The sequence below is a fragment of the Pantherophis guttatus genome, chromosome 3 (genome assembly GCF_059756535.1).
Source record: "Pantherophis guttatus breed Tessera chromosome 3, ASM5975653v1, whole genome shotgun sequence".
Classification (NCBI taxonomy): domain Eukaryota; kingdom Metazoa; phylum Chordata; class Lepidosauria; order Squamata; family Colubridae; genus Pantherophis; species Pantherophis guttatus.
In genome coordinates this window covers 133188681-133213033 of record NC_142065.1, presented here as the reverse complement: position 1 = coordinate 133213033, position 24353 = coordinate 133188681, and the positions used below count along the sequence as shown (strand labels likewise).

Sequence of the window (24353 nt, the reverse complement as noted above, 5' to 3'; positions counted from 1 at the left end):
TCACCGGCTTTTCTTCAGCAAGAAATTCAAAATATTTTATATATTCTTTACTTTCTCTAGGTATCTTGAATTCTCCATTGTGAATCTTAAAAATATTCTTTACTTGGTTCTCTCCTTGTTTGTTTACATCAATCCATATACTCATAGAAAAGTCCAGTCTAAATAAATTATTTCAAAATGGCTGAGTTAAAAACACTATTGTAATAAAATATTTGGAAAATAGAACATCTCAATCAACCATTAAACTTGACAATAAAGAATTAGCTGATTCACAGTCTGGAAAGAACCAAAATCAAAAACATTTGCAATATTTTTAAAGGGGAAACCAGTCTGTAATGTGCTTTTACAGACCATGACAGTAGCTGTCATGGAGCAGTGGTGGATATGAAGTCTGGACTGCTGTGTGTTGAATGAGACATGAAGCTACAAATCTTTGCTTTTAATTGCTACCATTTTTCTTTCTTTATAATAATATATCTGAAATCGCTGCTTTCTTGAAACACTTGGATGGCATGCAATTGATAAGCAATACAAATATTAAAATAGGTACAATAGGTACTACTGAGGAACAGCACAAATTAGCAAACTTTGAAAGCAGTAATTTAAATTGTTCCAATTTAAGCAACATGAAGAATTAAATGCCAATAATGAGAAGGTTTGGCTGCTAATTCTAGAATTAAAATAGATTTTTTAAAGATTTTTAGCACCTTTCTCAGAAAGGATCTTAGAAGATAGGTTCATGGGGGGGAAAAAGAAGTCAAAGAAATATATAAGGATTGAAGAAAAATATGAGTCTTACATGAAACAGCATTAGGAACAATCTCCACAGAAAGAATGGAAAGGGGCTGAAAGGAAGGAGTATGTAATCACTGCTTGGAATATAGTTTATATGTTACAACCATAGAAATTTTAAAACATGGATGTGATTGAGTTACTGTACAACATGTTTAATGTATATGTAAGAGTTCATCTATCTATTAATTGGAAGAATGTTGTTAATGTTCTCCTATACAAAAAGAAAGTTGGGAAGAGTGAATGACCAAACTACCGCAGCTAAAACTGTTGCTTGTTTCGGTGCCTAGAATGGAATTTGCAGAATCCTGTTCCATTAATTTATTTGGCTTACTATTTTCATTTTGGATTACATTGACTATTATGAAAGGGAACTGTATGATATTAGGTATATTTGTATATGTACTTTAAACTGGAAGCTCTTTTGAGTCAGAAACACATTAATATGTAAAATGGTTGCCTCTTCTGGTAAGCTGAAACTGAGCAGTTTGTAAATCCAACTAAATGAATATTCCTGTTCCACATGATTCTATTTCAATAGCATGCATCATTAGATAATCCAAGGAACATTTGTTTTAGCTCAAGAAAACATAGCAACCATTAGTAGAAGAATTGTTTGCAGCAATTTGCTCAAGGTCTGCAGACTCAGAAGGTAAAACTATTAGCATAAACCTTAAAATGCTATAAAAGGATGGTTGCTAATATTAATGAAGTTAATATTATTTTTCACTGCACAATTCTTTTCTTACCATTTCTATTAAATATGCTTAAACATTTCTTATTTCTACCAATACAAAGACACCTGCTATATTTATCAATTATAACTTATTTAGATCTATTGATATAATTATTTTAAAAATATTTTCAGAACATTTTTTTAATTATTATTTTAATATGATGTGCATTGCCAAATGTAGTTTAGTTTCAATAAATTTAAAACAATGAACATTGGGGCATAAATACAAATAGGGTCTCAGTTTTCTGTGATAAATTCTAACCAGGATGATATCGGGTAACTTAATTTAAAATATTAAGTTGGTATGCAAAACTGCATAAAGGCAAATTAGGTGCTACTACAGTTCATTAATAAAGTGATAAAAAATAAAACTCCCTGTAAAATATCTTGAATATCCTCAAGTGGAATACTATGTAGACTCTTGATTATTCCATTGGAGAAAGTTGTCGTTTATTTGTTTGTTTTCTAAACCATCTAGGTTCTGTTAGATGACTATGATTCAATGGGCCTGGTAGAAAAGAAGACCTTCTTTATTTCCATCCCCTCTCTTTTATGACTGGTATGAAAAATGGGAGGAGAGAAGAAATGAAACACCTTTGTAACCAATGCCACCATTGTAAACCCACAAGCAGCTTTACCATGGTGTTGCTGGCTGAAAAGCTCTTTATACCCCATTTCTTCCTATTTAGAAATGGAAGTAGTGAAATTGCTTTTTCAATAGCCATGTAAAATATGAATGGCACTGAAAGTCAATGGCTAGATACTAAAGGTAAGGGAGAGCCCAGATAACCTTTGATGATCAATAGGAAGTGGGCAGACACCTGCCCGTGACCTTACCTTAGTATAAAACATTTTGGAGTGTGTGCCTGAAGAAACTAGCAAACTTTCAAATTGGAACAAGGGAAAAAGTATTTTAAGGTGGATCTCATGGGCCAGGGATGAGTTGAACACATCATCCATTCATGTCTTCAAACTATATTTCCTGAAGAATCACAAATCTGGGATCAGTTGATCATTTGTAAGATTCCTACAAGTTGCACCCTTTGTGATTATAGATTTGCAAATTTGATGATACAGTAAGGTGTTTCCTTTGTACTGCAATTGTTAATATTCTACAAAATTGTATGGCTACATGTGAAAACTTAATAAGATGAATAATATATAGCGTTAGTAAGACTGGGGACCATATTACTAGCATAATGATAGTTGAGTGATACTAAAATATGCTATAAATCACTGGTAGAGATATAGCAGTACAGTGCATCACTTACTGTATTTACTGTGTTGTAGTTCAAGTAGGAAAAAAATACTGTCAGGAAAAATTTGGCACTATAAATGTTTATTTTCGTACCTTGATAGCTAATGTTTAGAAAATTATCCTATGATTTTACTATTTCAAAAACAACATGCAAGAAAGCCTTTTCTAGGACATTTTGTTCAGGTTTGCTTTTGGTAAAAACAAAGCACTTTGATTTTATGAAGAGTATAAGCAAGTTGTACAGCAAATGGTGTTAAAGAGAATCAATACTGTTTACATTTAAACAGTATATAAATATTGATTATTAATAAAGCCATTTGATATGGAACTTGAAAAACTTAATCAAATAAAGAATCAGAGAATTCCTTTTGCATAAACAATAAGAAAATGTAACCTCAATAACAAAATCTCTATAGATCTTAGATTACAGTTTATTCCAAGAATATTTCAAATTTATACAGCCACATTGAATTTGTTTAGAAAAAGGAATGAATAATTCATTCCAATTTCAATTTAATATGAGCAGATATTAGTCAAAAATAGAACCATTCAGTACAAAAAAAAATTAAAATACATTTCCCAACATACTTTAAACAACATTAGTACTGATTAAAACTCTAATATCTTAATGTTTTACCAGGAAGTGTTAGTTCATGGTTTGTAACAGTCAATAACAAATATAAAAGAAAGCACACCTACCTGGATAATGTATTAAAATTGGTCTAATAAATTATAAACTGCATACTGGCAATATGTATATATGTTCAAACTCGATTGCAGAAAATATGACTTCAGCAACTGAGTGATCAACACTTGGAATGTTCTACCTGACTCTGTTGTTACATCCTCAAACCCTCACAGCTTCAACCTTAAACTGTCTACCATGGACCTCACCCCATTCCTAAGAGGTCCATAAAGGGGGCATGCATAAGTGCACCAGCATGCCTACCATCCCTGTCCTACTGTCCCCATTTATTTGTATTCATTCCTTCGTTCATGTCCATGTTCATACTTATACCTGCTATCTTGTACATGTTTGACAAACTAATAAAATAAATAAATAAATAAATAAATAAATAAATAAATAAATAAAAAAAAAATATATATATTAGGACATGGCAAGAGGTGTTTCCACCTCTCCAGAACCATATAGGCAAACAGAAGAGGAATGCCTATGTATGAGTCCTGTAAAATTTATGTGGACATCAAATAGGCTTGAATAAAACTCCATTAAAGCAGTTTGCCAACTTATAGGAACTCTCTAAATTGTTAGCAATGAATGACCTTTCAATAAGTCCTCTATCAGTCTGGAGGGCAATATCCTATAGACATTGTTTAATAATTGTCCTTGCCTTAGAAAATTCAGTGATAGTTAAAATTGATGGGTTTTAGGCCTATCCTAGCAGTCTTCTGTTCCATTTCATATATCTAATTTAAGATTTTGTCATGAATCAGGGGGATAAAGTCAGACTGTTAATATTTTAATCTGAGATAGTCTTTAATTTTCACTAACCAAGTCTGAGTCTCCAACTGAGTACAAGTTCACATTCCACTCTTAATGCAGCCCTTGGAGCTCCTGAAATACGTCACAAGAAATGGGTTTGAATTGATCCAAATGGGCAAAATCCTTTGGGATGGTAAAGTTGTGCCCCATTTAATAGTTGGGTGATTATTTTCCCCTTAAATATTTCAACAGCAACTGGAATGTAACTACCCCTCCCATAGTAATTTAAAAAATAAATATTAACAAGTGCAGTCATGCTCTCCCAGGCTTCATGTAGCATATAGATTAGATGGGATCTCCAAGAGCCATTGGAAGACAAGAACCCAATTATTTGTAAACTTGGTTTGCTCGATTAGTTGCCCATTAATTTCCCAGTTATGTTCCTTACAACAAACTTGAAAAACAATTACTATTTTAATTCTTAAATACTTAATTTCCCTGGTGGAATAGGATGAATAAATCATCATGTCATTGAAGATGCAATCAGAATAATTCTTCATCAAAACACGTGCTTTTGAAATAGGCATGGGCTATTGCAATGCACTCTACGTAGGGCTGTCTTTGAAAAGTATTTGAAAGCTTCAGCTGTCACAGAATGTGGCTGAGCCAGCAATCTTGGGCACCCAAAAAAGGGCTCATGTAATACCTTTGTTTCATAAACTATATTGTGTGCCAGTTATCTCCCAGGTCTAATTCAAGGTGTTGGCTGTGACCTATGAAGCCCTACATGGCATGGGGCTAGGCTATTTATGGAACTGTCTTTGTCCCACATTAGCCTACCCAACCCCATCACATTAGCTTACCCAACCCAGTCAGACAGACAAAGTATGTTATAGACCCCATCAGTTAAAGAAGTCCAACTGGCAACGTCTAAGAAGGCAGCCTTCTCTGTCATAGCCCCAACCCTGTAGGATATTCTCCCTTCCCCAGATGTGAGGCAGGCCCCCAGTTTCTTCCTTCCAAAAAGGGGTCAAAACATGGCTCTATGGCCTCACATGGGGAGCCCAAAGGAGGGAGCCCTCCTTTCACTTTTTAATAAATTTTAACAGTGGTTAATCACCCTTGCCTTCTTTTAAATCTTATTTCTTACATTTTTATATACTGGTTTTACATTTTAACATTTTATTGTGCACTGCCCAGAGTTCCTCTCTATGGGAGGTGGGTGGTTCAAAAATATTAAATCAATCAATAAATAGCCTAAAATTGCTATGTTATGATATGGAAATACATATATTAATTTGATTTTGAAACAAAATTTAATATTAGTTAGAGAGGTTTTTGATGATTGTTTTGACTGGGTTTAACTTTAGCAATTACTTCAGGCTTTTAACATTGTTATTTATATTTCTGAATACACAACTCTTTTTTTGAGTTATATACTTACTATATGGAGATTGACATCTGGACAATGGAAATAATTATCTGTGCTCTTTTTATTGCCAAGTGTCTGGTTCTTAACATTAGAAACAATGGTTCCAATTACCAAGTGAATTGAAAATCTGATGTTACTTGTATTCTATCTGTAGACATAAATTATGTATTGACAATTACAGACATGCTTACTTTTTACAGACTGTTATGTAAAAAGTTTCATATATTTCAAGATATGTATGAGAAACCCTTATACTGTATATGCTACTTATCTGTCATTGTATTTTTTTTCCTTTTTGATATCGTTTCTTTTTTTTTCTCCCCTCTATTCCATTTAGTAAACAAAACAATATTCTTTACCTTTCTTTCATAGTCAGTTGGGCTTCTGTTTAAAAGATATTTCACTTGGGATAGCCTCAAAGAAGCCAGTCTATATGATGAAGACATAACCTACTTTTACCTACTAGTATTTTATAGATTTCTTAAAGTCTTTATTTTGCAAATGCATCCATTTGTTTGGCTCCTGTAAACTCACATGGAGAGAACCCAAAACAACTCAGCTAGCATATGAGTAATTTCATAAAGTTGGTCTCTGTTTTCAGATGGCTCTCAGCAGTTGTTGAGAATACTGTGGTAGCTTATTTTTGAGAGAAGAGAGACATACAGTATCTACTGAACTGCAATTGGAAGTGAATATATTCTATTCTCCCATGATCCTAGATCCCATGCTGATGTAGAAGGTGTTTTTTTTTTTTAAAAAAAAAGGCATGCTGATAATTTATCAGAGTTCAGTTCCCTTAAAATTGCAAGACTTTCCTAACCTCTTTAAGCAGTTTGTATGGTTCCTTCCCCCCACCCCAACCCCCCAAAAAGAGATGACTGTCAATACAGGAAAGAAAAAGTCAGGCTTCTCTAGTTTGTTCCCCTTCGGAGATGCTAGCTAGAATGATAGTGTCAGTGCCGATTCATATCTATCTTTCAAATGTTACACATGATCAGAATTGTATAAGGAGAGATGGACCATTTTTGTTGGTTCTGTCAACTGAATCATATTTTATCATCCTACGCACTCTGGATAAGCAGTGCAATGGAGCCTCTGCTTTTGCTATCTATGTTTCCAGCACCCTACAGTGTTGAATTCTAAATGGCGATTAAAGGGAATTAAAGCAAGCTCTCTGAAGCAAGAATTGCTCCTCCAGTAAGGTACTAAGGTAGGCAGTAGAGCTCTATGCAGAAATGCTGCATAGAGAACCAAGACAGTGAACATGGTTTTACTCTATCCTCCATATAAATCTAGGCATATAAATTGTATTCTTAACCAGGATTGGGAATTGTGCATGATTATTTTTTGGTATTATTTATTTATTTGATCTGCTAGCACAAAATATAATGTCCCTCACTTCATAAGATGATCTGACAAATTCAAACTGGATGAGAAGTTGGCATCTATTACTTGTAACAGCTAACTAGATCTTCTACTTCCACTCAGTTTTATGTAACAATTGTTCTGGATAAGGAATAACTGTGAGCTGTTTCCTTCATACTGTGCTTATGGGCATTCCGGACTATTGGTTTTTACCGATATATTAACCACAATATCTGCTTTGGAACTATTGATTATTGTTTGTTTCTAAACTATTATTTTATTACAATCATTGTCTTTTAACCATTGTTAGTTGCTTTACATAGTGCATAATCCAAAATAATTTTTAATACATTCTAAACAAACAAAATAAGATAAATGATATACTGGAATACTGAGCTAGAGGGATTTTTGCTCTTTTCTGATTGTGCTTTTTATATTTAAGTTCTCATTTATTGATACTCATTGAAATTCAGTTAAAAATTATAAACCCCCCCCTAAAATAGGCATTTTTAAATTTAGTTTTTATTTGATCTAATAGATGAGTTTTAATTAATTTATTGAACTTCTCTTTCCTGTTCACCTATTCATGGTACCTTACGGATTTATTAGAAACCAACACTGAAATATTTGTATCCTTTTGTTTTGTCCATTTTTATCCCACTTCTGCTAAATTTTCACTTATTAATTTCTTTTACAATGTTTGATTACTGTCATTCAATAAAATTTCTTCTTCAAAGACAATTAATGGCTTTGAGAATAAATACCTACTAGACTGCCTATACTGTACTAAAGAACATGAGCCCTATCTCATCATTTGCTAACAGGATTACAACACACACCTTTCTGCATTTATGAGAAAGAGCTAAGCCTCTGGAAAATAAGAGTTATGTTTTTGACATTATGGAATCCCTGTTCCTGTTCTTACCAGTGACATTCAAATCAATACTAAGAGCAAGAATGCATGAATGATTCAATCACTGTGCATGATCTGCACCACCTGAACTCACATGCCTGCCAATTTGAGAACACAAGAAATTCGCAGTAGGAAAGCAGAACTTATTCTTTCTTTCATCTGCCATTTGTCTTCCACAGCTAATCCCCAAGCAGTTTTTCTTAAATTGATTCACAAGAAGCTATGAGCAGCAAAGCTAAAACAAGGACATATATTGTATGGTGGGAATGAAGAAAGAAAAAAAAAATGAGTGCCCTAGTTACTTTTACCTCTGACCTCACTCACTCCTCACTTCTGCTTTGCCACAATGTGACCTCCAACAGTTATCTCAAGAGAATGCAGCTGTCAACAACAGCAACTATTACAAAAAGGCTGGCTTCTTCTGATAAGCTCTGACTGTGATTAAAACAAAATGGGATTTGGTTAATAATGTTTAGTATTTTGCAGCAACACTACTGAAAGGCAGAAGGAAATGGCTTTTCTTAGCAAGAAAAGCAACCTTGACCCCCCACAAAATAACTTCACTTTAAATAGACTAACAGGGAAGAAAATAATCCAAGTTATCTAAAGACAAATGAAAAATGAGGCATCTAGAAACACAATGTTCAGGGTAGAAATTCCAAGTAGGAGGAAGGCCTGTAAAATCTAAACTTGAAAGTAGGAGTGAGATAGGAGTGAAAATTATATTTCCTACTGAAAATGCCTGTAGCAAAATTGTAGCCTGTATGCATGTATTTATATGCGTATTTATATTATCTTAAAAACAATATCCTATTTTATTCATCTAGTAGTTAAAATGGTTCAAAAACAATCATTTATTATTCATCAAATTTAGATACTGCCCATCGCATTCTCAAGTCATACTGATTACAAAATATTACCCCTCAGTATTGAGATAATACTGGCTAATATTAGTTCAAGTTAATTTTTACAGTCTGTTATAAAAATGCCATCCAATATAGGAAAGTCTGAGCCAGTGGTCAAAACTAATTAAATTGATTGCTGCTTTGGGCCATAAACAAAATTGAAAATTGGTTGTTTACCCCTACTACATAGAATAATGAATGCTGTCTTCATTTTAAATAAATGCATAGTACATATAACCTAGACTTCCATTTTAATGAACTTAAAGGCTTGACTTTTTATTAAGTATGGTATCTAGAATATAAAATCCAGAAGACTAGTAGATGATTTTCAGTTTTAGTCTAGTGATCATCTAAATTTTCACATCTCAGTCATGGAAGATCTAACATTATGCCCAGGGGTGGGCTTCAAAAATTTTAGCAAGGGGTTCTCTGCCCGGTTGCTGGATGGGCGTGGCCATGCTGGGTGTGGCTAGTTGGCCTCCTGCACCATGGCCGCGGTGTATGTGTTTTTGCCCTCACCAGGCTCCAGAGGCTTTACTCGAGCCTCTGGGAGGGCGAAAATGGCCTCCCAGGCTCCGGAGTCCCTCTGGAGTAAGGTGACCAGACGTCCCGCTTTTGGCGGGACAGTCCCACTTTTGAGCAATTTGTCCCGCGTCCCGCGGCATTTTAAAAAAGTCCCGATTTTTCATTCTGCCTCCTGAGTCCCGGCTGCCTCCTGAATCCCCGCTGATGGCTAGAGGGAAAAAAAACTCTTTAAACTCTTGCCGCGGGGCTTCAAAGGGCCGACCTACAGCTGATCAGTGTTAAAAAAAAATGAATAGACCCATGCCTGCAAAAATAGAAAAAACAGCCCCTGTTAACAGCTTCCGCTAGGTTAATTAGCTGCAAAAAGCTGCAAAAAGTTCCTGGAGCAGATTTTTTTCCCCCTAGCTATACTGAAAACAAAGGCGAAAGCGAAACTAAACCTGCAACGTGACAAAATGAGGCAGAGAGAGATTTCTTTCTTTTTCTTTTTCTTTTTCCTCACCAAAAAAGGTAGGTACAAAACTGCAAACAATGGGAAATTTTGGGCAAAAGAGGAGAGTTCAAGATTTTAAAACACAAAAGAAAAAAAGCTCTATTTAACTAGGGAATTGTAATAATTGAGATACTATTAATAATTGTATATTGTGTTGAAAGCAGAAATGGTTAAGTTGTGGTTTGGAGGAATATATGGGGGAAATTATTTGGTTTATTATTATTGGTAAATATAATTAATTGATTTGTAAGAAATTGGATTGCATGGAAATAATTGGAATATTCATGTTCATATTGATTAATATACAAAAAAGATAGTTATATAACTAATTGATTTATATTAAAATGTTGAATTTGTATTAAACAACTGTATTACATAATTACATAATTAACCAATGTGAGGATGGATATAAAAATAGATGACAATGGGAAGGGGTATAATATAGAATAGAAGGGAAAAATTGAATTTGATTAAGATTAGAGATGAGGATGAAGGGTAATATTGTTTTTTTTAAAAAATAGATGAGGAATAAATATGGCAAAAAGGAAATATAGAAATTGTAAATTTAATTGAAATGACTAAACGCTGTTTAAATTTGTGAACCAGCCAAATATTCTGTTCAAAGAAAATACATTGTATGTTTGTATGTGTGTTTCTAATTATTGCCATTTATTCATATTTGTTCTCTTTTATTCTTTAAAGTTTAACAATTCATTCTTAATCTTAATATCTTTATATTTGCTTGGGGTTGGCTTTCTTCCCTTTCATCTTTTTTATTGTACAGCAATCTTTCTCCTCAAACCTACCACCACTCTCTTTTCTTTCCTTCTTACTTTCTCTTCCCCCCACCCTCTTTTTCTCCTCCCTACTTCCTCTTCCTTTCTCCTTCTCCTCCTCTCTTCCTCCCTCTCTTACCCTCACTCCTACTCTAATTTCCATTCCTTCATCCCTCTCTATTGCTGTATCCTTTAATGCATATGGACTACTCAGAGGGCTGAAAAAGTTATTTTTGACTGGTCCTCACACTTTTGACCAGTCCTTGAACTTATGACTGTCCTCACATTTTACATTTTTGCCCTATCTTGTCATCATGGTGAAGAGAAGCAGTTGTGAAATGAGTGACATGGTTGTTAAGAATGCTGCATGGGCATAAATATGAGGATGGTCATAAGTGTGAGGACCAGTCAAAAGTGTGAGGACCTGTCAGAAATGACTTTTTTCAGCCCTCTGGTTAGTCCTTTTGTGCATATGGACTACTCAGAGGGCTGAAAAAGTTATTTTTGACTGGTCCTCACACTTTTGACCAGTCCTCGAACTTACGACTGTCCTCACATTTTACATTTTTGCCCTATCTTGTCACCATGGTGAAGAGAAGCAGTTGTGAAATGAGTGACATGGTTGTTAAGAATACTGCACGGGCATAAATGTGAGGATGGTCATAAGTGTGAGGACCAGTCAAAAGTGTGAGGACCTGTCAGAAATGACTTTTCAGCCCTCTGAGTAGTCCCTATACACATAGCCATGGCCACCCGGTCACATGACCAGCTAGCCACGCCCACCCAGTCACATGGCCTCCAAGCCACGCCCACACAATAAGTCACGCCCACAATGGTGTCCTTCTTACCAATGTTAAAATCTGTTCACCTTACCCTATACACATAGCCATGGCCACCCGGTCACATGACCAGCTAGCCACGCCCACCCAGTCACATGACCAGCTAGCCACGCCCACCCAGTCACATGACCAGATATCCACGCCCACAAAATAAGCCACGCCCACAATGTCCCTCTTTACCAATGTTAAAATCTGGTCACCTTACTCTGGAGGCTGGCAATGGGCCTGTTTCTAGCCTTCCCGAATTTCCAGTAGGCCCATTTTTTACCCTCCCTGAGCCTCCATGCATGCCCTGGACTTACCTGCATCCAAAACAGGCCACTTGGGGACTCTTGGGTGGGGTGGACAGGGCCAGCCAGGAGTGGGATTTGGGGGCTCTCCAAATTGCACAGAATCTTAGCTAGAGTTCTCCCGAACCCCTGCGAACCCCCAGCATCCCAGCCCTGATTATGCCCTCTCCTATAAGATCTCACAGAAAGGGGTGATTCATTCAAAGTCATTGTTCTATAAGCAAGAAACTTAGCACAATACTCTTTTGTATATGTGTAGCTACAACAGCAAAGGGAAATGGGGAAGAGTTGATGGAATTTTGAGACCTTGGAGCTATATTATTTACAAGATATATACACCAAGTTTATTTTCATTGATTTAAAGATGATTAATGATTCACTTCAGAAGAAGAGGCTTTAATGTACATGCAGTGACAAAAAAATACATTAGACAAATAGCCAGTTTGCAGATTTCATTTCTAAGAAATCAAATTATTCTCTGACACAAACAGAAATAGGCTGCTAATTGGTATGAATTCGGATTATTTTCATTATTCAAAATTAACACATCAATAATGGATACATTTGGAAAGCATAACTCCTATGAGATAACTAATATTTTTTTCCAAGATAAATAATTTAATGTTAAATAGAAGAGATTCCATTATCTATGCTGGCACAATTTTAGTTTACTCAGTTCATGACTATTATGGCAACCATTTGGCTATGTCAGTATATTATTCAGCCATCATATTCATATCCACATAAACTTGACTTAGCTTCCTCAGCTGGGTATAAACTTGGCAGTCTAGAATTCATGTATACTGTAATCTATTACCATTGTAGGTTTCCTTTTCCTAAGAATTATATTTTAGGTGTAAATTCCTTCTAAACTAAATTGGATCTGTGATTATCTCTTTTTACATTATTTTTACATCCATGGTTTTTATTAAGAATTTTGATTATAACATAGGGTTGCCAGGTCTGCTTCCAAAAAATAGCGGACGAGCGGGGGGAAAGGGGGTTAAGTAGTAAAAAAATTAAAAAAAAATTACAATTAAATTATATATTTTTTTACAAACATTTTAACACATATTAAAATAATAACTTCAAAACTTTACTTAAAATTCAAAACATCAAATATATTATAATAATATGTAAAATATTAAATTACATTTTACTTTGCTGTCGTGTGTATTTTTTATTTGACTGCGCAGCTTTGATCAATTCTTTGAGTTTAATGAATAATTCTTTAATTTCAGTACAATGTTGAGCAATATTAAACAATATACAAAGTTCACTTCGAACTGATGGTACAAGCAGTCGGTTACATTCGTTAGTCCACAAATTTCCCATGACACTGAAAATTTGTTCAACGTTTGCATTTGATACCGGAATTGATGCACAATACTGGAACAGTTTCAGTAAACTTGGAGCTGGCTTTTTCTTGAAAAAGTACGTCCACTTATCAAGGGATGAATTGCCCTGCAGATGAACATAAACTTCTTCTAAGGCAGAAATTTCATCGAAGAGAGTGTTGGGTGGAAGTTCTTCTCGCCATGGTGATAATAACCACATGTTCGTCATTTCTTCTAAAGTTGGAGGATTATTGCGATCAATTAGATTGAAACAATTTAGCGTCTCATATACTGAATCGGTGAAATTATACCACTTTTCTAGGTACGCAATGGCTCTTTGATACACGTTGATGGCTTCTTTCTTGAACTTTTGCAAGGCATTCTCAGGCAAATGTTTTTTACGTAAGGCAAATAAAACTTTCATTCCAAAAAACTGCTCATCGTATTTTTTTTGCAAAGAATCACGCAGCTTACACATGATAATGTGAAGATCACATGCAAGAATTTTCTTGCTTTCCAGCTTCAGTAGGGTGTCTTGCATTATTGACATGAAGAAGTGCATGAAATATAAATACAATTCTGAAATTGTTGGTTCATCGTCCTTTGCGAGTTCATTTTCCTGATCTGAAATAAGGTTCCAGATAACCTTATGGCACTCATCAGATCCAAGAGAAATAAAATACGATTTTAGAGGTATCCAGTTTAAAAGAAGTCTTACGATCGCTTTAAACAAACTTAACCAACGTGTTGGAACATGGCGCAAAACTTCATGGAATTCTGACTCGCAAAACTCAAAAAATGATGTCAACTCTTCTTGTTTCTTCGCAGAATTCGAAAATTCGGCAAAAACCTTCAGCACTACATTTTCGATATCAAAAGATAACTGCTTTAATGCATTTTTTGCGCTGTTGTGTAAAATGTGATTATTGCAATGAGCAGCTACAATATTGTCATTTTCCAGCAATAATTTTTGGTAAACAGATTTGTTCACTCCATAATTGACCAATGCATTATCTGCTGAGTAAAGCTTTTGAATAAAAAAAAAAGTCCACTATTTTGTGAAAAAAAATAGTGAACATAATGTGAAAAAAGTGGACTGTCCACTTAAATAGTGGACACCTGGCAACCCTATTATAACAGTAAAATCTAATACAAACTAAACATAAAGAAAAGAATAGAAAGAAGTAGAAGGTATAAAGAAAAATAAAATAAAACAGAAGAAAGAAAAAAATAAGAATAGAATAAGGAGAAAAGAAAAAGAAGTTATTTCCAACCTTTGTAACAAGTATAAACAGATTTAGTGTGTCTTCAGGTTATAAACAATTATCTCTTCATCCTATAACACATGCCTTATCTATAGGCAAATCCAACCCAACTTTCATAGGAGCAGCCGTGTAAAAACACTAGTCAAACGAGTATAAACAAGCACAAGTATTATAATCAATTCTTATGCAGAAATGATGTAGCAATTATTATAAAATCATAATATATTATTATTAATTTCCTAAAACGTTTGAATTTCAGTTTAGTTATATATCAAACCAGTTTCAAGATCACAACATTTTACCGAGGTCACTCTATGTAGTAATTTTATAGGGTGAAATGCACACACACACATACATTATGCATTGCTACAAGTCTATAAAGTAGTAAAAAAGTGTTGCTTTGTTATCTTTTTTTTAATTTTAAAATATCATTTATAGATTTATAAATAGTACTTTGTGGACTTTATAGTTTAAAATAAATATTTTACCTGTCATATTTGGCAAATGTGTCTGTCTGCATTAATTAACCTAAGCATAGTACACAAAATTGTCTGCTACAATATCCTATCTGTCAACGACTACTTCAGCTTCAACCTCAATAATACTCTGGCAAACAATAAATACAAACTCAAGGTAAACTGCTCCAAACTCGATTGCAGAAAATATGACTTCAGCAACAGAGTGGTCAATGCCTGGAATGCTCTACCTGACTCCATTGTTACATCCTCAAACCCCCATAGCTTCAACCTTAAACTGTCTACTGTGGACCTCATCCGATTCCTAAGAGGTCCATAAAGGGGGCGTGCATAAGTGCACCAGCGTGCCTACCATCCCTGTCCTACTGTCCCCATTTATTTGTACTCATTTCCTATGTTCATGTCCATGTTTATACTTATACCTGTTATCTTGTACATGTTTGATAGATAAATGAATGAATGAATGAATGAATGAATAAATAAATAAATAAATAAATTTTAAACCCAATTTGAGATAATGTATATAAAGTAAAATGAAAACAGATAGAAGTCAAAACAAAGAACTGGCTTTTCATCAAATATGGAAATTTTGAAAATATTTTCACACTATGCATTCTCAACACATATAATAACTAAGTTTTAAATTTAAAGACCAAAATTAATTGTGGATGTTATGAAAAAAGGCAAACAGTTAGAAGAACCAAAAAAGAATGTAGTTATAGAAACAATTAAAATATAGATCAACAAGGAGGTATAGAAAAACAATAAAATGCAAACTCTATATACATGCAAACTATGTACAGAAACAAGATATGTATTTTTCTAGGAAGTATGTGTTTGGACCATGAGATAAAAGTGGAATGGCATTTCAAAATCAACTCTTTTTATTTCACCCATAAACATTTCTATTACACAAATATTACATGACTGCTATATGATATCGCCAAAGTTAGTTTAAAAGTCTTGGGTAAATTCTGAGGGTGGCCATTTTTATTTTCTGTTTGCCTATGGGTTTGTACATTTGTTTTTCATATTTATTTGTAGATATCTTTTGTTTTTATATTTGTGGTTTTTATCTGATTGTTGTGCACTGTCCATAGTCACTTTTGGAGACAGAGGTGGCTATAATAAATCTCAATACATTTATTACACTTGATTATTCATTAAGACTGTAAGAATAGATATCTAATTCATTATTTTCTTATTACTTTGGCATCCTTAATTTAAAAAGTACATGACTGAATACTACAAATAATCTTTGTTTCTGTTTTCTGTTTTAGTGAGACAATCTTCCTTCATTAGCAGCCTCCTAAAATCATCAAAAGAAATGTTAAAATTGGAATGAAGCATTATCCAAAAGGTATTTGATGCCGTTATTATCTGACCTGAAATCTTGCAGTATTGTCAGTTGCATTTTTCAGCAAATCAGTTATTTGTCTGTGCTGTTTGTGTATTATTTCAAAAAATCCAAAATCATGACGATAAATCCTTTAGTCTGAGTCATGAGCAAGAATGGTAAATAACATGATATCATGCAACCAGGTTACCAAAGCATGGAGAAGATCCAAGGTATGGTTGGGCTTTTTTTGTTTTGATGTTGTTTAAGTTCTTAAATTTACATTAGAAAAACAAACAACTATGTACATTTTTCTCAGTCATTTAACAGGATAATGTGCAGCAGAAGCACTGCATCAATAGAGCAAGTCATTTAGAAATTGCTTCTGGGCTCCCTGCATTATTCTCTTGCTCACTCATCTAGAAATCAAAATTGGACCACGTTCCTTCAATTCTCCTGCATTTCTCAATTGTAACATGGGTGTGCATATATTCAAGGTCACATAATGTATATCTGTGTGTCTGTATGTGTATGGACATACACACACACACCCACATGCACACACACACACACACACACACTGTCAGGGCATTTATTAATCCCATGTTTGGCTCTGGGACTAATTACCCTGGTTTAGAGGAGATGGATCGTGGCTTATTCCAAGTTGCAATATTCTGAAAAGAAACGCGAGGAAGAGTTTCTAATAAAACTCATTTATTTGTTATAAAGAAAATAAAACACCTCACTAACTAAGAAAAGTAATTGCTACATTTTTGAAAGTAATTCGGGCTGGCTATCTCTCAGCCGGACCTTTCTGGAAAGAGAACAAAGGAAAAAGTGTGTGAAAAGGAATGTGGGTGGATGGACATGCGTAGTAGCTTACTGATAAGGAGTTGGCAAGCTACGGAGAGTCTGACAGTCCAGAAATGATGAGTTCAGCTGGCAAATAAAATAACGCAGTGACACACACACACACACACACACAGAGGGGGGGGGAGAAGAATATTGCTCAAGGTTCTCCTTCTCCTTTCTAACTTAGAATGATGAATGTTTCCAAAAGGAACTTCATTTTTGAGTCATGTCCCAGTTCTTAACATGGTGTAGTGTGCATTTCTTCTCTTGCACCCATTATAGATATTCCCTGAGAGAAAATATAAGATTAGCTGTCAAATCTTTCTATGAATCCTAGGTGTCCCATATACCTTTATCAAGGTCAAAGATTCAGATCAGTTAAAAATGAAGAAATGTATTCCATACCAGAAATGTCCAACCATCTTCCAATTCTAATGAATTTATAACAACTACAACAATAACAATAATAATACATCCTGTGACAGTATCTATATATATATCCATAGGTGGATAAAAAGGCCAAATCCACTCTAAACATCTGGCTGTCTGTGTGACCAACCATAATAACGACAACCTCCATCTTTGCTGGAAAACGGGGGAGGGGATATTTCAATAGAATAATGCCTTCAACATTCATTTTGATATCGCTTGAAAGAAAAATTAATGGAATATTTTGAATAGTTTTCGCTAAATAGTTTTTGCTGATATTCTTTGAATATTTCCTTGTAGTTCCTAAATTCTTAATTTAAACACATACCAAACCATATTAAGAGAATATTTGATGACATTTTCAAATTGTTTCAAGTTATTCATTCCCCATGGTGGACTTTGTGTTTAACTAATACATGCTTTAGAAAAAAATATTTTAGAACAGGAATGAAAATATATATATATATCTTTTAACAGAACATACCAAGTAATTGAAGCCATAACTATTCTTTACACCTGGGTGGGAATAAAGCTGTTGAAGGCAAGCTTTCTAATTCTTTAGACTACATAGAGTACCATAAAGTCAAATAATACGTAACCACGTTTTTTTATACATTGTTTGCATTTTCATGCTATATGGAGTATTATCTTCTACATAATATTGATTTTTAATTCATTCTGATATTACAAAGGGAAAATAATTTTAGGCCTTCAATTCTACAGCCAAAATATTTGATTTTATTTGTATCTTTATTAAATAACAGTTGTTCCCTATATGCTTTGATATCCCTGGAGAGCTTGGTTTTTCACATTTTTCAGCAAACTGTCATAGCAATAATTATGGTAGAGTCAGGGCCAGATTTTCCTATAGGCTAACTAGGCTTCAGCCTAGGGCCTCAAGTTCAAGAGGGGCCTACATTCAAATTGTTAGCAAAATTAAAATTACACTTTCACTATAGGTGAAAGGGCCTCATAAGTGGAATAGCCTAGGGCCTCTTTTCATCTAAATCCGGCCCTGGGTAGAGTAAGTCTGCTCCAAAGAGAGAGAGGAATGAAATAAAACATAAGACTTAAGAGATAGGGGAGTGATCTTATTTTGTGTACTAATTGTATGTATTTTGTTATATCATGATGTACCTAAGATCAGCCAAACTATAGATTTATCTTTTGGCAAAGGATTTCTACTTTGCAATAATCTATTCATATACATAAGTAGCCCTCCACATTATAATATTCTTTTCCCACTTAAATATTGGCTGTCCTCCAAAGTTTTTAGCAGGTTTTGTGTTGCCGAGAAGCTCAGACAACCTACATTTGGTGGTAGCAACTTGAACTCTGAATTTGAGAGAGACTTTTACATTTGCAAAGGGGCTTTTTTGCCCACCAAAAAGTATGAATCGCCAAGTAATTCAGGCAAAGCAAAAGTGTTTAGTAAGGGAGGTTAAGTCTTTATATAGGGTACAGAAACCATTCATTATATATGATTCATTAGTAAACAACAAAGACATGAGAAATGGCAGACACCATCCTTGTGATGACTTGGGCAGCAAATAAATGTAATAAGTAAAATGTAATATATTGCATCTTCCCCTTTATATATTTCACCCCAGGCTAGTTTCTTTAATACTTACCAGAACTCAAGGAGTCCAGAATATGCTTCTTATTGTTTGGTTGATGAATAGGATAATTTTTCCATGTTAAAAAAAAGAAATGACTTTAGCTAAAAAGAAAACATGGTTTCCTCAAGTTCAAAAGGAAGCATAAAGCCACACTAAAATGCTAGTATCAACTTTATTAAAAGGCTAATAATGAAGCCTAAAATTCCAGGTAACATTTGTATGCATAACCCAATCCCAAAAATTATATATTCAGGATTAAGACCAAGATTCAGTGTTGTATAGAATGTATAGAAACAGCATTGGTTGCAGTTGATGATGATCTGTGGTGGAGCTGGGAAAGGGGTGATGCATCCATCCCGGTGCTTCTTGATCTCTCAATGGCTTTCAGTACCATGATATCTTTTTGAAATGTTTTGAGACTGCAAGTGAGAAGGACTATTTTGCTGTGTTTTTCTTCTTCGTGACTGGTTTCAACTGACATTGACAGAGGGTGAAAGTTTGTGCTTTATGGCCCCTCATAAGTGGGGTTTCACAAGGTTTGATTCTCACTCTCTTTTCGTTTCACATTTACATGAAACCATTATTTGAAATCACCCACTGGTTTGGGATCAGTTGTACAACTTAGTCCCAGGCCCACCAAGAGACATTAAATTAGGTCCTGATCTGATGCTTGTGGGTCCCAAGAATTCTCATTTTTATTCCTCTCTGGAATGACATCTTTCTGGAGATCTTTATTGTTTCCATTTAACAATTTATTTATTTATTGCATTTTTAAAAAACCCTCGTTGTTCTCCCAGGCTCCAAATTAGTATGCCAGTCAAGCCCAATCAGGTTTCTATTTTGTTTTGGTGGGGGGAAGGTTGTTTTGGTGTGTATATGTGTATTTCTCTTTCTCTCTGTGTGTGTTATGGGTTGGTCTTCAAGTCAATTATAGTTTTTTTTATTTGATTACTATTATTTCTTTTAAATAATCTTTAATGGTAAACCCACAACAACCCTCAGAATTGTTGTGGAGTCAGATGGCTTCCAAATTGAAAAAGTTAGATTAAATTAAACTATGTATACGTATTTGAGTTATCTAACAAAATACATGAAATGAAATATGTGCAATACACAAAGTCTGATGTGTTAAAAACAGAAAAGGATATTATTATGGACTTTCCCATAAAGGAGTTTATAAGTCCTGAAAAATCATTACACTTCCTGTAATGATGATGATGATGATATTTACTGTATTTTTCAGTGTATAAAACACACTTTTCTCCCCTAAAAGAGGGTGAAAATTTGGGTGCATCTTATACACTGAATGTAGCACCGCCCTCCCGCTGGCCCCCACCCTTTGGCCTCTGTCTCCCAGCAATTTACCTCCTTGCAGCAAGCAGCAAACAACCTGTTTCAGCTTCAGCACAGCCTGGTTAGCACAAGAAAAAAAAATCTGCTTCCCAGCAATTTACCTCCTTGCAGTAAGCAGCAAACAGCCCGTTTCAACTTCAATATAGCCTGATTAGCACAAGCAGTTGATTATCGGTTGGATTGGCCTGCCAACCCTCAGCTGTTTCAGGCTGCAGGGTTTGCCATTGCCTATTGCTGCGCAGGCCTCCACTGTTTGCTGCAAGGAGGCAAATTACTGGGAGGCAGATTTTTTTTCTTGTGCTAATCAGGTTGTGCTGAAAACAAAAGTGAAACTAAAGCAGGGTGTCTGCTGTTTGCTGCAATGAGGCAAATTGCTGGGAGGCAGAGGCAGATTTTTTTTTCTTGTTTTTCTCCCCATAAAAGGTAGGTGTGTCTTAGTCCGGAGCTTCTTATACTCCGAAAAATACGGTATTTAATCATGTCCGATTCTTGGCAATTCTGTGGGCCAGGTCTTTCCACATCTTCCAATCTTGCACTACTTCTTTGGCATTGCCTATAGATCAAGAAAATGTTTTTTCTAAAAAAAATATAGAATGACACAGAAGCAGTGAAGTTCTTGAAATAAATACAAATGAAAGTGGTGTAAATATGATGGACTCACATTATCAGGAATGGGACAAGAATATGGCATACCACATTCACATTAAAACCTGAATCCAAGTTTACACCTGAATTTTCCAACTTAAGCTAGCCATGGCCATTGGGTAATGATATGATAAGAAACTAGGAATAGATGGAAATAAACTCTCTCTGAAGAATTACAGAACAGAGATTTATGCCATTTGTTTTTTAGTTGGGGCTTCTGACAGTTTAGGCTTTAGAGGGAATTATTTGTTTAACTTCCACAGTTGCCATGCCAACCAAGAACACTAAGGTGAAGTGTCAGTCATCTATGGAGGCCTTTTCATTTTTTTGCCCGAAGATAAGCTGGTGGATTAAATGAAAGACAAAGGTGGATCCAACTGCAGCTGATTAATTTCTTTCTAAAACATAAACAAAGATAGAAATAGAATGTGATGGTGGGGAGCATTATGCTTTTAAAATTACGAAAACTACCAGCAACTAGGCCAGATTTTAAAAACTACATGAAACAAAATTTAAAAACCAAATGAAACCAAAGACAAATTATGGAGATTATAAATGAACATGAAAGGGATTCAAGGCCTAGTTTTTTACTGTCCTATCTTAAAAAGAAATCTATGAATTTTGAGGAGTAACTATGGATGGGGGTCTCAACCTTGATGTATCAGGCAGGGAAATGTAGTATCAATTACCATTTAGCCATTGCCTAAAGATAACATCACTCATACCTTAAATATGTTTTTAGGATTTTTATCCTACTTTTTTAAAATGGTAAGCTGTTACAGATGAAAATACCTAACCTGATATCTGTAAATATGTGTGCTTGTGTATATGTCATTGTGTGATGTCATTGTGTCACTTACCATTGGTTACTACTTACCATTAGCCCCGCCTCCTCTGTATATAAGTTCTCGCTCCTCCCAGATCAAAGCTTCTCTAATTGTGTTCCTGAGGAAGAAAAGAAATAAATATTACTATTACAAGAAAGTCTACAGTCTCTTATATATGGGCCTAACCAGAATAACCAAACTAGCAACAAATTGGTAGCAAGAGGATGGTTTGGTAGGCCCAACCAAACATAAAGATGCAAGACTCACAAAAAGAAAAAAGAAGACCTGCCACCCGATACATAACAAAAAGAATGGCAGCCCAGCTGACTCCTGACATATATACACCAATTGAAAACATGAAGAAACAAACGCAATCACAAGAATATGAACAGCTAACGCAAAACGAACAACCACTAGCTGAAGCAGAAGAACCCTTCTCAACGCCAAACAAAGAAGATGAAGTAAAAAGAAAAATACTACAATTAATAGAAACAACTACAACTGAATCAAATCTGCTTGTGAAAATCCGCAGCATGATAAAAGACCACGGAACAGCAGCAGATAACGAAAATAACAAACAAGAAAACTACGAGGTAAGAAACTCAACCCCTAACTTCAAAAACGACACCAAAGATGGCGACAGCTTCCCGCCTTTTTTATGGCAGCCATCTTACCCACCTAATACCTCTAAAATGCCCGACCAATTACTAAAAGAATCCCAAACCTCAAAATACGAAATGAAAAACGAAAACTACCAAGAAGATGACTACCTGAGCCCAAAAACAAATAAAAAACAATTATTTAAACAAAGCAAAGCTCAACCTACTGAAGTAGAAATAGACAACGCTATACAAGTGCTGACTGCAGCACTCGGGACTAAACTAAAAATACCAAACGAACTATCAGAAAATAAAACAGAAAATTCTAAACTACCATCAGCAAAAAGCCAAAAAGAAACAGACTATCTAAACAAAGACCTAGCCACCCGAAGAAAGACGCGCTGGCAATCATACTCACCTACCGAAGAGCGACTCGCAGAGCAACCCGGCTCCACCAGCAATAGTGGCAGAGAAAATGGCCGACAAGCCTCCAGTGTCTTCTCCCCCGATCCTCGCGACTCCAGAGACTCCACGACGAGCAGAGCAGCGTCCCAGGCATTTTCCAGCCACCAGAGGCCCTCTGGAAACAAAACAGAACAACAGAAGGCCATCTGGGACATCACCCCGGGAGCTGCAAACAAAGGAACCTCCCTCGCCGACTGCTGGAAGAAAATGAAGACTGAGCATGCCCAGAACGAGCCTGCAGAAAAGGAAAAAGGAAACATAGATACAAGTCAAGACAACATAGAGATAAGTAAATACAGACATACATCTACCATCCCCAGACCTTATTGCGAGTATGCTAAGGTCTTAAACCATGGACAACTACTAAACATGAATAACACCTCACTACACTCAGGGACAATACCTCCAGACTTTATAAAATTGAAATTAGATGGAAGCAACTTAATGGAATGGGATCAGTGTTTACAGATTGTATATTTGAAAGAAAATGTTTTATTTTTTATTGATAACCCACCAAATAAGCCTTGGACCTATGAAATAGACTGCCTCCATCACAAAGCATATTATATATTAATTGTTTCTATTTCTCAAAGTATACTCCCCAGTATAGAGCATAATTTAACTGTATTTGAAGTATATCAAAAATTATTCAGACTGTTCTATAGCAAAAATGTAGCCACCACCACAAAAATCTCTAGGGAATTCTATTCTGCCAAACTAAAACATGATACATCCATGAGTGAACATATCTTGAATCTAAACGCTGTAAGAGCAGACCTTATTCAAAGGGGAGAAACCATTTCTGACAACACCATGAAAAGCATTATAATTAACTCATTAGATCACAGCTGGGATAACTACATTACCTTGATAGATAACCTAAGTATAGAGCAAATTACTTTAGAAAATCTTACCAATAAGCTTATTACTGAAGATAGACTTAGAAGAGAGCGATATACACTACAAAGAGAAGATAGAAATCAAAGAAGGACTGATTTCAGGGCCAGAGACAGATACCCACATGAATGTCTCACATGTGGATCTGAAAGACATCAGAGTAGAGACTGCCCCAAGAATATAGGATACAGTGACTCATATAAACACAAGGATAGGAGAATACACTTTTTAGACAGAACTTCCCCAGATTATAGGTATAAGAGAAGAGAATCACCACACTCTAGAGAAAGACAAACATACAGAAATAACCCTAAAGAAAATAAGAAAGGGTCACTATATGGAATAAGAAACAATAACACTTTGATGTCTGATTCACTCAACACCTGGCTCATAGATTCAGGAGCCACATGCCATACAACTCACAATAGAGAAATATTAAGCAACTTCACTGAAAAGAAATATTATATTAAAGTAGCAAACCAAAA

At 35.1% G+C, this 24353-nt stretch overlaps 1 protein-coding gene across 4 annotated transcripts in view; it reads left to right on the top strand.

Annotated features, from left to right (window-relative positions):
* The window catches only part of CDH18 (cadherin 18), a 656995-nt gene that overhangs the window by 126155 nt on the left and 506487 nt on the right, over window positions 1-24353 (top strand). For 3 of the 4 annotated variants that reach the window (XM_087890242.1, XM_087890248.1, XM_087890243.1), the window contains exon 2: window positions 16127-16206. The gene's annotated coding sequence lies outside the window, so the exon portion shown is untranslated. Of the gene's footprint in view, window positions 1-16126; window positions 16207-21380; window positions 21448-24353 lie in introns of those variants that run through there. The other variant, XM_087890244.1, reaches the window with a different exon arrangement.